Source organism: Buteo buteo, chromosome 20 (genome assembly GCF_964188355.1).
Source record: "Buteo buteo chromosome 20, bButBut1.hap1.1, whole genome shotgun sequence".
In the NCBI taxonomy this organism is placed as follows: Eukaryota; Metazoa; Chordata; class Aves; order Accipitriformes; family Accipitridae; genus Buteo; species Buteo buteo.
Window position 1 is genome coordinate 18714410 of NC_134190.1, and position 22968 is coordinate 18737377.

Consider the following 22968-nt stretch of genomic DNA (forward strand, 5'->3'; position numbering starts at 1 on the left):
TGTTGCTTTTCAAGCAGTTTCATGGATTCAATATATTAGGATATGAGTTCTCTGTTTCTGGGATTTTTGGTACATACAGCACTGGAATTGGACTCAGAAAACCTGGTTTCCTCCCATGTCTTCCACAGCATTGTTGGATAACAGTCGCAATCTCTAGGGAGTGCATTCACTCTGTTGGCTCCTCTGTTTGAACTGCAACTGCTGAAGAATGTCCTCCAGCAGCTTCACTTTAGCATCTGCCTAAAAAGTTTAACACGTGTATGATTTGGTTTTTTTTTTTTTATACTCCTAGCTCCTGGAGATCTGAAGAATTGAAAGGGAATTCAAATTTTTCCTCAATTGCCTTGAGCTCCTGATTTTCAAAGAGCACAATTTGTTTGGAATTCTTTAATTTTACAAGAAAACATTCCATTTCACTGGAATCATAAATAATGCCTTTTCATGTTACGCATTCAGTTAATTCCTATCCTTGCTCAGCAGGAATAAGATCACCCTTGCAAGCCCAAAGTTTCATGCATTTACTTTCTATTGTCTTCTGCTTTTCCTTCAATATTAACATTATTATTTCACCTCACCAATTTATGTTCAATTTTTAATTAATGTTCCATTTGATTTTGGTAAATTTTTCATTCACTTCTACTGCAACTTTGTCTAGTTCTCCCCCTGGAAAAGCAGGGACAGCTTTTATCCTTTCTGTATGCTCTGCATGTCTGCAAACACTGGCAGGTTTTGCAGGTGATGTAATGCATGTGTCCTTAGTCTACATCTGTGTCACATCCCTCTTTTCAGGTTTTCATTTTTCCCCTGTCTTCACCAAGCCACCCTCCACATAGCAAACTTGCAAAATTGGGTTTTGGGGGGGATTTGTATCAGTCAGAACCTCTTTTATATTTTTTCCATTTGTATTCTGTTTGAACACATCTTTCTTCTCGCTGTCTTTTTGTAAGGTATGCAGTGCCACTTTTTTTTTTAGTATCATAATTGTCTTCCTGTGCTTACATTAACTGAAAACTATTAGAAGCATTGTGTCTCAAAACTAGCAGTAGACACTTTCCACCTGTCAGTCTGCCAGCATTCATTGATACATTTTTTTAATGTATCTCTGGGGAACTTTGACCTTGATAAAGGTTATAAGTACACCATTTCCACTACCTAGGGTATTGTCTTAGTTTTACTATGGGTGCTATGTATTTTTTAATGGCCATTCAGAGCAATGGAGACAAACAAAAATCTCCTTCATTCAGTGCCTGAATTTAACTGACGCTTGATGGGTAACAACTTTGCTAAATTTTTTGCCATAATTTTACTGGCATACATAAACAGCCATCCTCAGTGATGAATAATCTTTCACTCATGAACAAAGTAAACTCAGTTTAAAAAAAAAAAATCATGTGGAAGCAAACATATTCTTTTGTAGTGCATAGGACTGGAGAGATTAAATAATTTTCCATATGAAACGTTAACAGACATCTATCTTGTGCAATATTAACTGCAGTCAAAAACTCAGTATACAGTCTGTTGGTCACAAAAGAAAATTAGGAGGCTTAAACTCCAACAGCACAAGATCAGCATCGCAACAATATGTATCAGACCCTGATGTACGATAAAACCAAAGCAAAAAAGCATTAGTTGGAAGAAAAGGGAGTTGCCAGAGAGGAGCAGAGACATGTTTGATGTGTCAGGTACATGAGCAGAGCTCTTTCTGAGTACAAAACAGGGTGGAGGCAGTGCAGACAAGCCCCTGGACACATCCAGCAGTGGCAGACGACAGTTCCCAAACCAAAGTGGGTGCAGGGACAAGTCCTCCTCCACTTCGCATGGTCGTCAGTGGGGAGAAGGAAGGCAGGACCCCACCCAGGCTGCTGTTTGTAATCGGGCAGACTGGACGGGTATTTTACTCCTCTCGTGTCTAGGAAGAGCCGGTAAGCTTCATTGCTGGTGGTGTCTGTGTAGTGTCTTCTCCCACCTACTGCAGAGCTGCCTTGCCCCTGCACCGCGCTGGGAGAGCGGTCATCCCGCTGCTGCTGCTCCTGGGGCACGGCAGCCTCAGCGTCGCCGGGCTGGATGACCTTCCGCAGCAGGGTGTCCTGAGACAAATGAGAAAAGTAAAAATAATGCCAGCTCATGCTGCTTGTCTGTCTGCTGCGAGACAGAAATCTAAGCCACGTACGGTCTGCTCTCAATCCCCCTGGCAAAGGGTATCGTGTTGCTATGCCACACACGAAACAAGAGAAGGAGAAAGCTGTGATCCTGTCATGGTCGTTTCTCTGGCTCAAATTAAGTTAAGATTTAAAATAAAAAAAAAAATAAAAAGCAAACAAACCAAAACCAAAAGTGTGCACGCACCCCCCTCACCCCCCAGGAAAACAAAACCAAAAGGTCTGTCACCTTCTGTCAGATGACTAACTGGCATTATCACTTTTCTCATCAGACCTATCAGATTAGCCACGCAGGCGTGTTTCCCTTAGGCCTTGTCTCTGTTGATTCCCTACTTGGCTCCCAAACACAGGAAAGACTAAAAGATGGGAGAGAATATTTTGAGGAAAGTAAAGGGGCTTATAATTGCCAGCTATATTAGGTTCAGGTACAGCCAGCCGGGCCCTAAATTACTCAATTGATTCAAGTAAAAGTAATCGGTATTACCATAAGAAAATGTTCCCAGAATCTCTCTCCAATGATAGGCAGACACTGAACTGAATTTACATTTAAAGTAGAAATTACTTTTGCGCTAAGAACAGTGAGACCTGTAGAGCAAAATGTACTGTTCTTCATGTTTGAAAAACACTTCTCGATGAGCATGGGGCGCAGGGGGGCGGGGAGAGGAGTAGGATTAACAAAGCTAAAACAGGAGTCAATCCTTGACTTCTGGCAGAAAGTATAATCCCACTCAATAAAAATACATTCTTATTTTTCAGGACATCGGCTGCCATTCATTATACAGTTTTGTGACATTACTGCATGGTATTTGTGAAGTAACTTCTTAATCTGAACTGGGTTTAGCAAACCCTATGTTATTATTTATCAGCATTAGGCATTGCACTGCTTACCTTCTAACTACAGGAAGAAACATGCTGCTGAATGGTGTTTTGGCCACTTTGCAGTAATTGTGGTACATCTACTGCATGTGTAAATCCCTGTGTTAATGTCAGTCGCAAAATGACCATCTGCCTTTTTCTGAGTATAAATTAATAGTTTTCCTTATATAAATAGATATACATGAAGATCCTATGAAATAAATTGAAGACATCTTATAGAAAATAAGTAAAAATTACAAAAGAAAATATTTTAAAAACATTTTCATAGCTCATGTGCAGCTAAGTAAGGCCCTTATTCAGGCATGGAATTTACCTATATTGGCTATGCAACAAGTGATCCCTCTTTCATGTAGTTTGACTTGACTTCCTGCAGCTTTTTCCTGACTATTAGGAAATTTAGATCTTCTCTCCCACCTTGCCGGAGACCTTCCTTGTTCAAGTACATGGGCTGAGGCTTGCAATATGTCTTTCTAATATACTGGATTTCTGTGTAATTTAAATTTTGCCATTTATAGAAAGACTAAGCCATTCTTAAGAGAGGGAGACATTAGAAGGTGTATTCGCTATCTTAGCTTTAAAATACTGTCTTTCAAACTGCATAATTCTGGAGGCAAGAGTTAAAATCATGAAGACATAGGTCAATAAAAACTACCAAGGATTATTTATTTCAGAGTACCTGCTTGATCATATCAAGCACAATTAAATGTTTCTGGGGCAAAAATATATATCATATTGAATATTTGGAAAAGCATGGTCTAAAGATAAGTATTAAATACTGAAAGTGAGAGGGAGGTTTATGCTACTCTTTCTTATGAAGGGATATGAAATGCAAGATGATACAACAGGAAAAAGATGAACATGTTCTTGTTCTGACAGGTAAAATACACCCACTTAAAATAAATCTAAGTTTGTATTGAATCACTGGTCAGAGTTTTTGGTTGTGTATGTATAATGAAGCAGAAGCCTGATTAGCTCCATGAGCTCTTTCAGACACCCTCCCCTAATTCAGTAAAGTGCAGGACACCTCTTATGTATTGACAAATGTACAATATCTGAGCTTTGAGCTGTCTGTCTTTGCTTACCTCTGAGGGCAACTTCAATTTGTTGTTTCCACATCTCTCTAGGTCCCACTGCAATGCTGACTCCAGCTCTCCCCCTGTGAAGCGATCCCCAAAGGAGTTGCATTTATCTCCTTGTATTTGCTAGTTTGTAGCCCCTGACCCTGATCATAATTTTCTTTTTGTTTGTTTGGTTGGTTTAGTTTTGTTTTCTGGCAACTGAATAAATTTTAGCCTTGTCTGATGGTCTGTCGGAGACAAGAATCTGAGGAGTAACCTTTTTGTTTGCCAGTCTGATTTCCCAAAAGAATTTAAAAATCTTTAATAATCTCTCTTTTTTAGTTCCTTCATTTTTCTGAAGCGGTTAGGTGTTGCAAACAATAAAGGAAAAAGCTATCTGTAAAACCACATTACTTTACTTCAATCACTTAAGTCTTCAGCTCGGAATCCCAGTTAAGGAAAATACACAAATATTTGCTTGGAGTCCATTTGAGACCTTCTCTGATGTTACAGCTTTCTCTCCCCTGCATTTTGTGGGCCAGCTGTAACACCTAAATCTCATAACATTCAACAAAGGGAAATGCCACGTTCTGCACCTGGGAAGAATATTGCCCACAGGTCAAGGGGGGTAATCCTTTCCATCTGCTTAACTCTGGCGAGACACAACTGGAGTGACAGGTCCAAGTCTGGGCTCCCCAGTAAGACGTGGAAATACTGGAGCAGGTCTGGGCCATGAAGATGGCTGAGGGCAGGAGCGGCTGAAAGAAGGTTAAAGACAGATCCTACTCCTGCCCGTGAAAAACCTAATGGAAGAGTAGAGAAGATGGAGCCAGACCCTTCTTAAAGATGAACGGTGATAGGTCAAGAAGCAGTGGACACAAGCTGGAACATGAGAAATTCTGATTAGATATAAATAAAGAATTTCCACTAAGAGGATCATCAGACACTGGAACAGGTTGCCCTGACACGCGGTGGAATCTGTATCCTTGGAGATACTCGAAATCCAACTGGACACAGTGCTGGGCAAACTGCCCTAACTGGATTTGCTTCAGGCAGGGGTTTTGACTAGACAACCTGCAGGGTCACCTTCCAACACAAATTACACAAATTATTCTGTGATGTTATGCTTATTTCTGATTATAATTTTTATTATTATTATATTATTGTATAATATTATTATATTATGCAAAGAAAGTACAGGTGTTGAGTTGAAATGCAGCACTGAACCATACAACAATTCTCTGTTAAGGCTTTTATGCCTCCTACAACTCTCTCACCCACCCCTTCCTAAATTACTACTTTTTGGAACATATAAAGGAGGGAATTTTGCAGTTAGAAGCCAGTGAATACACGCTACCACTCAGGAATGATTGCTGTTCTGTGAATTATTTTTTGAAAGTATGTATTTTAATCCAAACATACAATTTCTAAACAAAACTCCATCAGCTTATAATTTCCATCTGCATTAAAAGATGAATATTATTAGCTTATTTCTCTTAATAGGTCTGGAAGGAAAATATTCGTTTGGTTTGTCCAGATGGATTTGGAACAATTTTACCACACCCAGTTAAGCTTTCTGTCTGCTTCAGACGTGGTGCACAGGGGATGGATTATGATTTCATGCTCACAAAAAAAGTTTAAACGTCATTCCTCCCAAAACAGATCAAAATAACTGAATATAGATGCTGCTCTAACCTTGAACATGTACAAAAAAACATTCAATCACATTATATGCATTTTGTTCTTTCCTTTTTCCCTTTGTATCTCTTAATGTTCAGTCCAAATATTTGTAAAGAAAAGGATGTTCAATATAGCAATAGTTTATGCCTTCTACCAGGTAGGCACATTCTGTAGCTCAACATTCCTGAACTGCCATAGGGTGTTTCATTACAGTGTGTTTACTAACCCTTTAAACCAAATTTTATTTACAGCAGCTCAGCTCTTGGTAGGTTTTGCACCACAGTAGGAAAGTTTCCAGGGACATAGAACAGAAACCTGCCATAACTAATAATTACAATCTCAAAGATACCAAGGAGAAAGCATTTGTGTGATTATAAATAAATAAATAAATAAATAAATAAAAGAAAGGTAGACTACAGCCAAATGGAAAACTGAAGCATTACTCTACACAGAAAGTAAAGGCAGAAAATGGTTCATTTACTCTCTTTCCATTTGCACAATGGTAATAAAAATGCCAGACAGACTGATTTTCAGGCAAACTCTACATTGCAGTAAAGTCAAGATTACAAGAGAAGACTTATTAATACAGCGTATTTTTCTTGCAATGCTGCATTTTTACCTCTCTCTCAAGGATATGCCTATGTGTATGTTCAGTTTAGTTTTAATCGGGTACTGCCATTTAGTTTTTAGTATTTATGAAATGACATGCTTTTCTCTGAGATGGCTGCATAGAATTTGCATTTCACAATTCTACGTATTAAGCATTCTTTCCAGAGTGGTTAAGACTTTATTGTCAGAAAAATTTCACACAACTGAAGAGAGGAAAAAATACCTGTTCCAGTGAAATGGTCACCGGCTGCCTTGTTTGATTTATGTATTCTAAAGCTGTTATAGGTCATATATATATATATATTGTAAAGCTGTTACAGATTCAAGTCTTCTTGAAGATAGAATATAGCAGAAAATGTCACTGTTTGTTGTTGTTTTTTTCCCAGATGGATCTCAACATTATCTCACCTTAACTAAAATTTGATTGACAAATCTAAAAGGAAACCATTTCTCTTTAAAGATGTCACAAAGCTAGATATTTTCCCAAAAATGAAGGGAAAAAGGCAAAAAAAATCAAACAAAAAAAACCCCAAAGGCAAAAAATCAAACAAAATAATACAAAACAAAAATCAAAGCACGTAAGAATTATTAGGCCAAAGAAAGAGGGAGAAAGAGATAAAATGTAAAAGAAGGCCTCATTCTAGATATGTGAGGGAAGGACCTCCCCTGTGAGGGCTCACCCTGGAGTCTGAGAATTGATTAAACATCTCCTATTTAAGAAAAATTGGACAAAATGTGACTGAAATAAAGAACCTGGGATCCTCCAAATCAGCAGGTTACAGAATCATATCCTTTCTTGCTTGGTCTCCTGAGTTACCTGAACTCTGCATCCTTATGTGCACAACTGCAAACCTCGGCAGGAGAATGGGCTTTTCCCTGGCCATTCTAGTAAGGGGTAGAGAGTGCTACACTGGAAAACTGAAGTCTGGATACAACCATTCCTCCCCCTCTCCACCACCTCATGCATTGCAGCTCCCCCTCATTAAAATCTAAAGCTTCTGAAGTTCTAAAGTTTCTTCACCTGAAGCTCAGGCGTTTCTATTTCTCAAGTAAATGCACTAATCATCGTGCAACCAGATCCAATGGTGACCCACTGTACATCATGAGCTAGCAGAGGCTGCACTTCAGAAGAAATTCAGGAGTCCTGAATCCCAGCTGGATGAGAGGGTAGAGGACAGCCTGAAGCCAAGGCTCTCTCATCAGTTGGCTTCCCAATCACTGCATAGCTGAGAGCACACATTTCCTAATAATCTATACCGAGTAGCCCTATGGAGGCATACAATCAATGAGAGACAGGTGCTTCAGTTAGGACCTCTGAATTGCTCCTCAGAGGTGCTTTCCTCTCTGTTAACAAAGCCTAGGAAGCCCATGGGTCTATCTTATGTTCTGAGTCACTGTGTTGAAACAAAGTCCCTAGCTTTCAGGTGTTGTGAGTCTTACATATGGATCCTTGAGATGGTCAGAATCTGCCCCATGGTATCTGCCATGTGTCAGCTTTTTTTTGTGTGATGTGATGGAGTCTTATGTGAGAAATGGTATTTTCTACAACCTTTTTATGCATAACACTCTGCCTAGGCCCAGACTATGTCCTTATTCATTTTGAGTAGTACCTGATTTCAATAGTCCTATTAAAATAAACAAAATCCCATAGTTATCTTCAGAAGCAAGTCTGCAGACAACTTCTGTTATTATTGAAGAGCAGGAATAAATAGTTCCAAATGGAAGACCCTCATTGTGTTTGTATGTCTATCCTTTTGCAGTCTCCTTCTAACTACTGCTTATAGTGTTAAACAACCTCATATTCAACAACATACCTCTAGAAAATGACAGCCAGATACTTCTGCCATAATTGTCCAGAAGTGACAATCCTTTTGAAGAGAAACAACTAACAGGACAGACTGTTCAGCTCATCCTCAAGAATGGAAAGCCAGAGTCCTGAAAATATGCAGAAATGGGGGAAATAGAAGACTTGCACCAAAACAAGACTTGATGTTAGTAAATATGCTGATGAGTATATTCAAATGAACACACACAGTCTTAACCCAGCATATATTATGTTTTATATAATGCTATGAATCAATTTAAATACTATACAGGACTGAACAATGGCCTATTCATGATAATAGGCATAAAAATGCCTAATCAAGGTTTCAGTTTTGAAAATGTATTACATTTTAACCTTTGATTAATCTGCACTTTTTTATGACACTACTTCTTCTTTAAGTTAATCAAATAGCAAAGTGCATAACTCAGGAAGTGTTAACGTTCTAAATAACTCCTTTATTTCCTTTGGGTAACAGTAGTATAGAAATCCCTGAGATGAAGCTGGCAGTTTTCCTAGAGATAAATTTCTGAGCAGTGTAACTTTCTATGTTCATGGACCCTGACATCAGCATACATTCTCGTTTTCATGTTGTCCTCTTACTGAGGCAGAGAGATAATTTCATTACACAAGCCAGAGTCTCTTAATGGGGTAAGGTTACATAGTCAAGGAGAGAAATTATGGCTACTTATGAAAAAAATGTGCCGTGTGTTTAAACCAAATTGAGTTATTTCATGAACACCTTTAGAAAAATGGATAGTACCCTATCATGCCACTTACGCATACTGAGTAGCTCAAGGGAAAAATGTTTTCTGTAAGCTTTAATTAATTTCCTTTTTGAAATCCTCAAAGACAGCAAAGAAAAAAAGTCTGACATGCTGTTGACACTATACAGAGGTTCCAAGGACGTTTGATGGAATACAGGTATTTTGATCATGAAAACACATTTTTATCAGGAACTTTGTTTCACATTCTAAATGTGTGCATAGTAACCAATTATTATATGGACTTTTCATCGGTATAAATTAATAAAGGCTTTTTTTGTTTCTTCTCTCCAGTCAGTACAATTTCATTACAGTAGCTCAAGCTTTACCTCATTATGTACCTGTGATAGCTAGTTTTGGAACTGCTCCACCTCTTTTTTTAAGGGACTATGCTAAGCCAAAAGTGTCTAATCTCTAAGGATAGGTTTTATTGGAACACAATATATAAAGGGAGAGAAAGTCTTTATGTAAGGAAACCTCAGATAAGCTATGTGAGCAGGATTGAATAAAACAGGTTAAAACAAATCTTACAACTGCCAACTGTTTCCTTGCAGGGTAGTCTGTTGAGAGGCAGATTTTCAAGAGGAGAACTTCTTATGGAGCAGACAAAGAGATTCCTACCATTTTTCACTTTCTTGTGGCTTCACAGTGCCTGCTTCTTCAGAATGTCTTGGGAGGGTCCCTTAGCCCCAGAAGAGTGCACTCCTCCAGCCCTGCAACTCTGCTGCATTCACAAGGTCGGGGTGGTGGGTGGGGGTGTTGATCTTCGGGTTATGCTCTTCAGAAGAGGGGCTTCCTCAATGTCAAATGACTTGGTCTTTGCAGCACACCCTTTTGAAGTCCTAGATGCACCCATAGCTGCATCCAGTGAAGGACATCTGCTTTTCCCTAGCTTTTAACACAATGGAGAGTTTCCAGTGCTAGAGAAGTTCTTTGCTGAATTATGGCAAGGGTACACAGAACCTTAGTGGGTAAAGACCTTCTATGTAGGTTGAACCCACTCTTTTGCATTTGATTCATAAAGAGAAAAGCAAAATAATTGTCACGTGTTACATATTCTCATTGCAATAAAGGGTTTAAAAAAGATAGCGTTATGCACATAATCTAAATTTCAGTATGTTATTTCCTGGCATTAACACTCAGTGAAAGAGACATCTACAGAAACAGGTATCAAGCTTTAAATCATGCTGAAAGGATCAGCTTTGTTTGTTTATATAAAACACTTTCATAGAAGTCCTGACACCCCATAGCACTTTTCACAGAAGCCTGTTATTTATGTATGGCATACCTAATACCTCCTCTATCCTCCGGATTGTTACCTTAAAAATAGAGCTCAGTATCAGCTAATATGTATTTAAGTATCAGTTGTATTGGTATAATTCAGAGCTTTGCTATCAAAATGCAGGTAAACACATGCCTGGCCATCAAATACATTAATATATTATTCCTTTTTTTTTTTTTAGAAACAAGGTTTGCATGAGTAGAAGTTTGCAGATTTTGGGCCACAAACTCCCTGAATCCTTAAGATCAAATATCTTTATTTACAAAGTATGTTACTCATGAAGTAGCAACTTGCTTCTTTCAGTTTTATTAGAATTCAGATGTTTCTAGTAGAAGGAGTTTTAGCATAGCTACAACAAATCCTGTTTTATCTAGTTCTGTTTGTTGTTCAGAAAGAGCATATTTTCCAAAAAATAATGGAGCAACATATTATTTTTATGCACCTGGCATAGAAAAGTACTATTGTGTACTATCTCCAAAATACTAAACTTCTATAATATAAGTTAAATTTCTATGTCAACCGTGACCAGTCTAAATGAGCCGAGATTAAGGAAATGTCTGTTACACAGAAACTGAGAATTTTTCTATGAATAACTTTAAAATGATTTATATTCATCATAAACTTGTACTGATAAAAAATCAAGTTAAGGTTTGTCAAGTAAAATTTTATTATGCAGTTATTGTGAAATGCTGACCCGTGGTATTTGTAAGAAAAAACAATGCCCTTGTAAATCTTTAAATCTGCTACTGAATATAATTTTCAGTTTGTATGGCTTGTGCAATTGACTGCTATGCCTTAATCTGATTCCATAAAAGAAAATAAGTATTTTGTGGAAAGAGAGAGTGACAACTAAGAAGGAATACTACTAATTCAGATAACATCTAATCCTGTGAAACGAAGAGCACCTCAAACTCCTTGAAAGAACTGACAATCCTAGGCACCATCTAAGGATACTCAGTACCTGGCAGAATTTTGCCCAAGAGGAGAAACAAGAATATGCCTCTGCTTGACAGTAAAATGAATTTAAGGACATGACTATTCAGAATAGTAATTCAGAGAAGCCATTGTGAAACATTGTCCATTAAATGAATGATGATCTTATCCTCAAACAATATTTTCAATATGTGACAAATTTCTGGGTTTATTAGTTCTAAATAGCTGAAAAATTAACTACAAGTTTTACTGTCTTGTTTCTGCATCACAGAATGAATACGTTTCATCTGGAGCATATTTAGAATCATTTAGAAGCCCAGGACCTTGAAAGATGATCTGGTCCAACCTTTCAGGGGACAGGGAGCCTAGCTGAGATTATCCAGCACCCTGACCAATCACATCTTGAAAACCTCCAGCAATGGGGACTCTGCCACATCCCTGGGCAGGTTGTTCCAGTGAATGATTGGAATAATTGTTCTTACTGTAAAAAATTTCTTTCTTATGTTGAGATAAAACTTCTTCTGGTGCAACTTGTACCGGTTACCCCTTGTTTTTTCCATGTGGCTCCTGGTGAAGAGAGAGCCTCTGACCTTTTTGTAGTCACCTTTTAAGTATTGGAATACCGTGATGAGGTTCCCCTGACTTCTCTTCTCCAGGGAGAAAAGACTTGTAAACATGCAGACATTACATGCAAGAAAGATAGCAGGTAAAGTACAGATCATGAAGGGGCTAGGACCAAAGTTTTAGCCTTCATGAAAAGTTTGCTTAATTGCTTTCACACGTGTGATGGACAAAAATATGTGACGTATAAAGATGTCTGCACTCAATGCTCTTCTAGACAGTATTTTACTGGTGTTAAAGTTTTAAGCATTTAAAGAATAGAAGAGGACTGATGTCTCTCTTACTTTCAGCAAGGTCCATGAAAAGAGATCAGAGTGGAAAAACACACTGGAAAAAATACAGATTGTCGTGGACCTCCGCACAGGTCATGGGTTAACTCCTGTAGGGAGCTTGCTCACCTCTCCCTCAGTGGGATGGAGGTCAAAAGTGAGAACACTCATGGGTTATGATAGACACAGTTTAATAACTGAACGGAAAAAAAAAAAAAAAAATAAATAAAAACAACAAACAAGTGACACCAAAGCAATCACTCCCCACTAGCAAACTGGTGCCCAGCCAGTCTCTGAGCAATGTCTGCCTTGGAAAAAAGCTCCCCCATGTTTATTGCTGAGCACGATATATGGAATATCTCTTTAGTCAATTCAGGTCAGCTGTCACAGCTGTATCCCCTCCCAGCCTTTTGCCCACCCTGAGCCTACTTGTTGTGGGGGCAGAGTGGGAAACAGAGAAGGCCTTGATGCTGTGCAAACACTGCTCAGCAGTAGCCAAAACTCTGTTTAGGTCACACATCTAAAACACATCACTATATGGGCTGCTATGAAGAAAATGAACTCCATGCCAGCCAAACTCAGTACAATGTCAAAGCCCTTTGGGACACAGCACACAGAACCAAAGTCATTCTCCAGCTATAAGTTTAGAATCCCTATTTCCTGGTCCTGCAGATTTTGGCATACAGTCCAGAATTGGACTAGAATGACTGTTAAAACCCTTGGATTACTTTCATGGATGAAATAATTAAAACTATTGTTTAAGAGCAGTTCATTAAAAGTCCATGAAAGCTAATAAATCTGGACGCTGAGCATTAAAAGAATACATAAATGGCATAAGCCAACCTATCTGCATTTTTAAGGAAGCAGCGTATGAAGCAGGCAACCTTAAAATGCAGAAAACACTGACGTACAAAAGCTGGTCAGCTGCAAACCAAACCGCAGAACATGACCCGGGGGAAAATATGAAGAACAGATGCACCTCCAGCAAAACAGCAGATGTGTTGTAAGTAAAGACACACCATTATACACATCTGTGCAAATTCAAAAGAATGGATGACATTAATGAAGAGCACAGATTATGTTTCAGAAGAAGCACTGTGTGGCAATGCTTTCAGCAATAGGCCAACGGGCTAGTGTCAGCAGTTCATAGACATGGTCCATGGGGAGAGATGTCAACAAGTTAAGATTAATTACACATGAATATGCAAATTACTGTAATCCTCACAGAAGTATAGATGTAGGCAAACATCTTTGAACACTTTCCTGCCTATCCTTATGAACTGATTGAATGCACTGCTATGAATAACCACAAAAAGTATGTAAGCTTATTCTTAGTAAGTGCAAATATAGAGCAATACCAGAATGTTTGTGTACACACTGGGGGAAGTGTCATTTTGTACTTGCCTCATATTTGTGTCATGTTCTTAAACCATTACAGACTGACACTGCCAGAACAAGGACACAATTCCATAGATCTTGGATCAGGTCCTTCTTTAAGTATTTTTGTCTTTTGCACATCTGTTCTCTAATGCGTTAGTTTCAAAGAATGTCTCTACTTCATGATCCATCAGGTTCATCAGGATGGTACAAAATATCCCCAGTACGGGAACTGCATTAATCTTACAGCAATTAGATGGAGAGGATATAGGAAAGAGAGTTGTATCTTGCAGCATAGAAGACAAATATCTGTAGAATAAAAAAATACAGCACTAAGGATTCCATAGAAGGTTGTCCCCTATTGTAATTCTATAGCAAGCTAAATGATAACTTAGTTATTGGGATTTCAAGCTCCATTTCTTAAAGTGCAGTGATTACATATGACTTTTACTTTATTTGTTGGTGGGGTTTTTTTCTTTTTTCTTTTGGTTTTGTTTTGTTGTTTTTTTTTAGTAAAGTGTACTTCTGGTTTTAAACAAAAACATGAAAATGTGACTGTAGTGTCAAATTATAGGCTTAAATATTAATTAAGCAAATATAAAGATGCATTTTTGAAAAACTTAGTTCTTAGTTTAGAAGTAGTCTCCATGATTTCAGTTCAGATTTCTTGTATTTATGTTATTTGAAAAATCTCCACTGAGCTGAGAAAATGTTTAATATTAGGGATTAGTATCAGCCAAGAAGCTCCTTTACTAACCCTTTATTTCAGGCAAGGATCTTACAGGTTGTTTACGCACAAGCCACATTTTGTAGAGTCATAGACTACATTTGGCTGATTTGGCATTAAGTCTCACAGATACTGAGAAGAGTAAGAAACTCTCACATACACCACAATTATACATGTTTCTGATTTTTGTTTAAATTTTCATTCAAAAAATGGAAGATTAATATTGGATGTCATTTGAGGTTAAAATTCAACATAGTAAAATTGGAGAAATACTTTTTTAATTGTGGTACAGATGTTTTTAGACTTTGAGAAAATAAATTTTGTGAAGTGACTCTCTAAGAACAATTACTTTGTATAGCTTTTACCAATATGTTACACCCCTTGAATCAAATATAGCATTAGATGGTGCTTATTATTACAAAGCATGTGGTGAGTATCACCATGAACTGATCAGATTTTTTTTATTTAGATAGAGAAGGAAATAAACCTACCCATTGCTTTGTTTAATTTTGACAACTACAGAAAAAAAACCAACAAAAAAACCTGAGTACTAATGACTCCACCAGCCTACCTTCATCCACATAGCCAGAATTAACCAGGAAGAAAATTGACACATAGAAAAATACACTCAGTCTTCCCATGAGCAAAAAATCTCATCATGGCCCTCTCCCCTGAAAGGTCAGTAAATAATGAGATCTGCACTGTCTCCTAAAGCTGGCCTGGGGTCCAGAGTCAAGGGAAAGCAATGCACCAGCAAACCTAGAAAGGATTTGAACTCAGAATATTTCCTTGATCATAACTGTGGCAATGTCGTGCAAAATGGGAAATCCTTCTGTATCATCATGCGTAATTTATTTAAATATTGGTCAGTGAGTACAGGACAGTACAGGACAGAGCGTTCACTGGCAACATGACAGACATCTCCTGGAAGCATTACTTGGGGGATAAACAATCTAGCTGGATCATAGGCTCTTGGAGGTTGACTAGTTGTGCTGCAAACCATTCCCAGGTAAACTGAACCAGCCGAAACATGTCAGTAATTGAAATAGCTAAGTAAACAAATGGAAGTGGTGCTGAATTTTATGCTAGTACCAAAGTTCTGCTTCTAGAGTTTGATCTGGCCAGTTTTGCTGACTTGCTTTCACCTCTGTATCAATCCATTTCCTCTCAGGAGTGACCCTGGCAATCCTTCTGAGGATAGCCCAGTGGCTACTGCTGCGTTTGGTTCCCGTGCCGTTGTGCAGGGCGCTGGGTAGCCCAGCGGCTACTGCTGCGTTTGGTTCCCGTGCCGTTGTGCAGGGCACCAGGCAGCCGCGTGCAGCGTGGCCAGCTGAAGCCCCTGCGCACAAGTCTGCCACAGGCAGGTGCCGAGTACTATCGACGGAGGTGGGAAGGGCTGTAAATAGGCACAGAGTCCCAGCTTATGTATCTGTGAAGTAGCTTTTATTCTAAACATAACATTAGAATTTCCTTTTCTTTCTCTTTTCTTGACCTTTCTTTACTTTCTCTTTCAATTCCCTCTTGCTTCTTTTATTTTTTTTGGAAAACGTTGAGTCATACATCTTCCCCAGCAATGCACTTTTTCCAGCCTACTGAGGTCATCATTTGTAACTTGGTTTTTTTTCTGCTTTAGGACATGGCACTTAGGGCCATGTATTGTGTGTTCGGATTTAAAAAAATGAAAAGGGTATATACACTCTTAAAAGTTGGCAAAGCATTTAATTATAAGACACAAAATCAGCATGAAATGAAGCATTTTATTTAGGGAAATCCCACAGATACTCTTCTTGCTCTCTGACACAATTTTGATGTGACAGGAAACAGTGATATCATGTTTGCTGAATTGCTCTGTAGTACTGGTCTGTGCTAATAAACAATACTGGTGCAGAAAACTCCTTCTTGCTTTAGACAGACATGGCACACAGTTGTATCACAGAAAACTGCTTGTGCAATTTCATTTTATTATAGCATTCACAATGCCATGTCAGAAACACCCTTTATGCTACACAGTGGTAGTAATGGGTTATTGTGGAGACCAACTGTAATGAGGAAATGCTACTCCACTTTCTATCGTTTGGCAAGCACTTATGTCTGCTTTTTTGGAAGTAGTGCTTCAGAAATGTACTATATGCTTTACTATTTAAACCTTTAATTTAGGGTTGGACAAACCAAACAATAGATTTGCAGAAGAACATGCATTTTAGTGGTTTACACTCAGATAAATGTTGCCAGATAGGAAGGAAATCTAAAACCACAATGAATAAGAATGACACTCAGCCAAAATGACTCAAGGGTTCTAGAAATGACTGAAGGAAGATAAATTTTCACAATACAGACATGGAATTAGAAGACTCAAGGATTCGTGACCACAGCCTGGAAATTATTTCAAGGTGACAATAATAAGGAAAGGGAGAATGATTCACTGAAGATATACGGGACTTTCAAAACATAAGCCAAAATGCAAAAAGAAACCAAAAAAGAAGTGGTAATTTTTGCAGCAAACAAGTAGATTGTTCAATGCAGGTTAAATACAAGTATCAATATGTTTTTTTTCTTGGACAACTTTGAACTAAATGTCCCTATGACCTTTAAGAGGCTTGTTCTCATTATAGAAACAGACAAATTAATGAATTGTCCTAATTCAGATGGTGAGCAATATTTAGTCAATATTTCAAGTAATGAGTCTATGTTTTTCTCATGCAATGTCCAGACAATTCTTTTGCTTCTTTTAAGAAACTGTACCTATGAACAGTAAACAAAATCTCAGCTATTTTTTTCTTCACATATATTTTGAGATTTGCTTGTTAAGACTTTTTTTCTATTTTATGAAAAATACTGAATGTTAGATCTACAAAATAGCCTTAATCTTACTCACAGAATAGCAGAACAATTGCTCACTTTGATACCTCAACTATGACTATGACTTGAGGTAAAAGCATAACTAAACTGCTCATTTTTCTGTCCTTCCAGTCTATATTGTCGTCTGTACTCAGTATCATGAGGACTGAATACTGAAAACTCTTAAATGTATTTATCCTCATAAATTCATGTTGTCTTACTACTTCAGATTTGGAGAAAGAAGCAAGATTCAGACAGGTTAAAAAAAAGAATGTAGATTAGGGTTCACCAAAAATTACATCACCTACTTGGGTGCATTAGTCAGGCATGAAGAGTGGAGGCCAAAACACCATGGCTGGCACCTACATTCACCATCCGATAGTTGGGAAGAGTTGCATGTTACATAGCTGGCCAATCATTTTAGATCCTACCTAGTAAGAGCAGAGGAGTTTAGGGTTAGCCAAAAGACAGTGTTGAGGAAAGAAATCCTAAAAGAGGAGATAAAGACAGCACGTGGTAATAAATCCATCTAATGGCTAGGTGGGCAGGAGATGTAGAAGGAAGAAGATGTGGGGGTGAAGTATCCTGCCTGATGGACTACAGATGCACTTTTTCCTGCTCTCAGAGTGCTATGATTACCAGAATATGAGCCATTATAAAGGGAGAAATAAGGCTTTGCTCATTCCTTCCCATTAAAGCTGTTCAACTCTGCAGAAAAGAACTAAAAGTTGGGCAAGAAAGTAGGAGAGCAATAGTAGTGAGTTGGATACTTGGGTTTAGAGGTTTTGGGGCAGTGCTGTTGCTCAGCCAAAGGGATGGTGTGAGAATGGCTGTAAAACTGAGCCCTGCAGGAGAGGAACATCTCTTTCTGGCCATGACAATGTGTCAGCCATGTGCCGGGGTTACCAAGACTGAAGGACGTTTCTGCATGCTCAAAAGCAGAAGCGGGTTCCAAGGCAACATTAATATCAGTGCCTGATGTGCTTGGACTTGTTAGTTTATTTGCAATTATAGTTTTGAATTTATGCACTTAATTTCTACCTGAGATCTTTGAGAACCTGAGTCTGGACCTAGGCAATTTGCCCAAAATCATACTGAGAGATTTGCCAGAGTACAGATTTGAAATTCCTGCAAGTACTAGATAAAAGCTCCAAGTAACAGAAACAGCTTTATTTTCTTGCTCTGTATGGTAGCTTGTGCTGTGTTTGATGAAGTTTCTATGTGGTTATATATCCACTAGGAATTAGGAATTCAAAAATCTTAATTCTGACAAAAGCTTTCTGGCCACTATTGAGCTGGATGGACATAAATTATCTTTCCATGATCAACATAAAAAATGCATTCCTTTTGAAGATACTAATGTGCCATTGTTATTCCCAGTATTCTAAATTCTGTATGTCCAAACATACAGTATGGTGATATCAGGAAGTGCTAACCATTTCTGGCTCCAGTAATGTAACATTGAGAATTATTATGGTAAACTTCATTGCCAAGCAAAACATTATCAGCCAAAGGAGACACTTTTTTCTTTCCACAGAAAAACTAATAATCTAATAATCAGCTGTTTTGCACTTTCAGACAGAAATCTGCTTCTCGTATTCTTTTCTCCTTCAGTTGCAAAACATATTTGACTTTAAGCACTGAGATCCTTTTGTGTCCACTCATAGGAATACATGTTTTATAACACTAGCAAAACAAGTCTAATATGAAGGAGACATTTCGAAACATTAAAATTTCACTTGAGAGCTAACATTTTCATAACAAATTGGTCAACTGATAAATGTATGGTCTCTAGATCTCAGAGAGAGAGTTAAAAATTGTGATCTCAGGATACTAAGGAAAAACAATTAACAGAGCTTGGCTTGAAGCTAAACCGTTTGTTATAAATGCTTGTTATGAAAACCCATGTATTCATTTTTTACTCCCTATAGGTATTTTGCCAGTCTTTCAAAAAATCTCGCTTTTTACCAGAATCATTCTAGTTCTTTTCCTTGAAAATGCTTTGAAATACAGACATCAGTGTTTCATTTGAATGAGTTGCTACATTTCTGTTTTGGAACTGGGGGAAGAAGACAGAGGAAATTATTTAAGTTCTACCAAAACAGCTTTAAAGACTACACAGGAAATTAATTTTTATTAAAATATTTTTATAACTTTTCCATGAGTTGCAATGATGCTGTTGTTACAAAAACAACAGCAAAAATATACATAACATAAGACATCATGATGTTGATGTTGGTAAATTAAGAGAAACACCACTTTCCATCAGTTTCTTTTGCTATCTCTTTTTCTTTTATATTAGTGCAGTGATAAAAATATGAACAATGAGTATTAAAAGGTTTGCTAGTTGCTTTTTCTCAAAATTTGCAAAATAATTTTGTCACAGGCAGTGCAAGATATGGGAATAGACAGGTTCAAGCATTAGAAGATCTCTACAGATGTTTGTATTTTACTCTGCATTAAAAAAACCTGCACAGCTGTTTTTATCTTACTCTTTGATCATCGGTGAACTACTTCCATGCTCTGCCAACATTTGCTGTTGATATAGATGCATGTCTATTTCATACTTGCTGTTAACTTCTTGCTCTCTTGGGAATGGAAGTAGATACATAGATTATAAAATCCATTGTTGTAAGCTGATTTATAATACTTTGTGTCATAAAACTGCAAGCAAACTGGAGTATCAGTCTGTAGGACAAAATAAGACTCAAATAATCTTGATTTCAGAGTGTTCACTGATGAAGGATCTAACACCAATTTGACAAGATGTCCAATGATTCAAGCTCCTAAAAATTTATCTTTATTTGTAGTCTGATTTGGTCTAATTTTAGCTTCCATTATCTTCTTATATGACACTGCCTGCTAGATTTGAGAAGCATTTTATTATAGAGATACTCACAGTCAGATCAACTTTTTCTTTGGTAAATTAAGACGACTGAGCTCCCTTAGGTATTTGCTACAGAGAAGTTTCCCAAAGCCTTAATTACTCTTGTGGACTTCTGAGCTATCTCCAGTATTTCAAAATTCCAATTGAGCTGTGAAGATTTGCAGGCTTGTAACAGTTACACCATTGCCAAAGAGGAAGAAAGCACATTGTCTCCATGTTTCATCTTTTCCTATTTGTCTGTGAATTGCTGTAACACAGAAAAATAAGTTCCACAGGTGAGGCATCATGAGTCTTGTGTTTGGTTTTTAGGGATACAAAGTCTTTTACAGTGTTTTGTAAGTATGTCCAGGTTTTCTTGCTCTGACAAAGAACTGATCAAGCATTTCAAAGCTGCATTTTACAAGGAAAAGAAAATTTCCAAAGCTGAAACTGTATATTATAATTTAACTATTTAACAATTATATTTTTAAAAGTGTCTTCAATCTAACACAGAATTTTAGGTCCTTAAAAGAGTTGTGTATCCGTAACCTTGTTTTGACACTTCTCAAAATTTTAAAAATTCGGAGTCTATTAAGTGCTCTGCTTCCTTCAAAAGCTGGATTTAAAAAAAAAACACTACAAAAATTTCTAGAAAGGTATTTTATCACAGCATTTATATTAAGTCTTTAACTTCTCCCTAGAAATGGACCTAAACTGATCAAAAGCATTCTTTCTGTCTTTTTAATTCCGCCAGCTATTGCTTTTTTTTCTGGAGTCCCTCTCTTCCTCTTCTTATTTCTTCAGCAGTTTCAAATCCTAATTATTTTGATTGCCATCAACCTTTTTCCCTCCTCCCATTTGCAGCAACTACAGAGGTGGCATAAATAACCACTGCAAATTATGACCCAAAGGTTACAGCCTAATAGTTTTAGGTGAATGTTATAGAATATCTTTATTTCTGTGTTTGCTCTCTAGGTCATTTTGAGTATATAGTTAAAGAAAAAGTTTCTCCCAATTCATCCCTTATCCTGATGTTTTTAAATGACAGTATTGAATGTGACAGCAAGGCAATAATGACAGGTATGAGAGATCAGATATAAACATATATTAATTTTGTTGTATAAAGTATGCTAGCTGACATTACAAAATTTCTAACTATATCAAACAATATTTGTACCTGAATTCACCGAGATTTCTTGCTTTGTTTCTTAATATAGCCTTATTTTTTCACTTTCTGGATGATGGCAATATACATCTCTCAAGATATTGGATATTTCTAATATTATTTGTCGATTACTCATAACAGATATAGAAGGGTATTATGAAGAATTTTCTAAAGCGATTTCCTCGGGCTAGTGAATATTTTTTTCTTAAATGTTTGACTGAAATAGTTATTTTAGGTTTAATTTTCAAAATATTCTAAGTGTATAATACAGCCTGTTACAGTATATCTTCTTTAGTGTGCAGTGTGATATGGGTGCCTACCTCCTGGAATTTTATTCCCAAATTGCAATTATATGAGTGAATGCCGCCTCATCTGAACTGGTCAGTGACATATTAAATTTCTTAAATATAATTGTATCATTTGTAATGTATCAGCTCAGTAGCATTTTTTTCTACAAGAGAGTTATAAATTTTACTAATCTCATTGAATTTCATGGAAGTGTAAATAAAAGCTTAATTATGCCAGTCTTCAAAGTACTCTAATGTCCTTTAAAAATTATCTAATCATAAGACATCATTAAATTATTATAAGCAAATTATCCAATAGCATAAAGAAAACATAACTAGTTTAGTGTGCAGGTTGTATGTTGTAAGCTAATAGAATAAACATAGGACTTAAAAATAATGCAATCTAAAAACTGGGAGAAATCGATAATTAAATTATAGTTAGGTATATATGGCAAAGTAATTTGAAGATAATAATGTTAATGTAATTGATCGTGTGCTCTTTATTAACCTAAAATGCTGGTATTTTGAGTTTACAGTGTAGTTTTAGACATTTTTCTTAAGTATAAAGGAGATAATAAATTGGATTATCTTGCTCTTACCATACGATGCAAAAAAAAGAAGTTAACATAATTTATACAGAAAATGTTAATTGTGTCTTTAAAGGCACCTAAATGTGTAGAGGGTGAAAGGCTAGCGCAAGTATGCTTATGCATGCACAGATCTCTTATTCACTGGAAGTTGTGCAAGTGCCTAGATGTGCACAGCTGACTTACTGGCAAAGAACAACCACCCACAAAGTAATAATTTGTACCCAAGCATGAAACACACAACTAAACTTAATAACAAGAAACACCTAATATTAAGGATGTGTAAAAATGGGGAATCTCAACTTCCACCACAAAGCCCGATTTTAAATAGATCACAAACTGCTTTACTTGCCATTGAGAAGCATCACAAATGGCAGGAAGGGAAGCCAGGAATATCCAGAAAGAGATGAACAGGACAAATGCTCTCAATTATGCTTATTAAGTAGCTGTAAGGAACCAACAGAGCATTACAGAATTTCACCTCATAATGAACAACTCATACTCCGGTATTATGAAAGATAATTTCAGTCATATTTAAATCCATTAATATTAAGACTATCTGTCAGTGGTAGTCTGCTTCAACACATACATCCATGCATAAATGCATATATTTCTTTATAATCTAGAAGTAGAGAAACAAGCTGCATTACAAAATCTACTTTATGATTTCATAGTACTCTCAGAGTTGCCACTAAATTTAAATGAGCTTCATTGGGTACAAAAGAAATAAACCCACCCATTAAGAGGTCAAACCCATTTGATTGTTCTTAAATTCATGAAATGCTCTGTTACCTTTTTCCAGGAGACTCATTTTCTTTTTAACTAAATTAAAAACCCTTGAGAAATAGATGTCAAGCATGATTTTCTCAATAGGGTCCAGCAAAAATGTAAAGGGTTATAATTTTACTCAAGAGAGGGTTTAATGATCAGGTTTTAACTCAGATTAGAAGAAAACATCTGACACCAGGCTGATTCCTATCCACTGCCCTTACCCCACCCCTGCAAAAGCAAAATACTGCATTATAATCAGTTCTTGAATTTAACAACT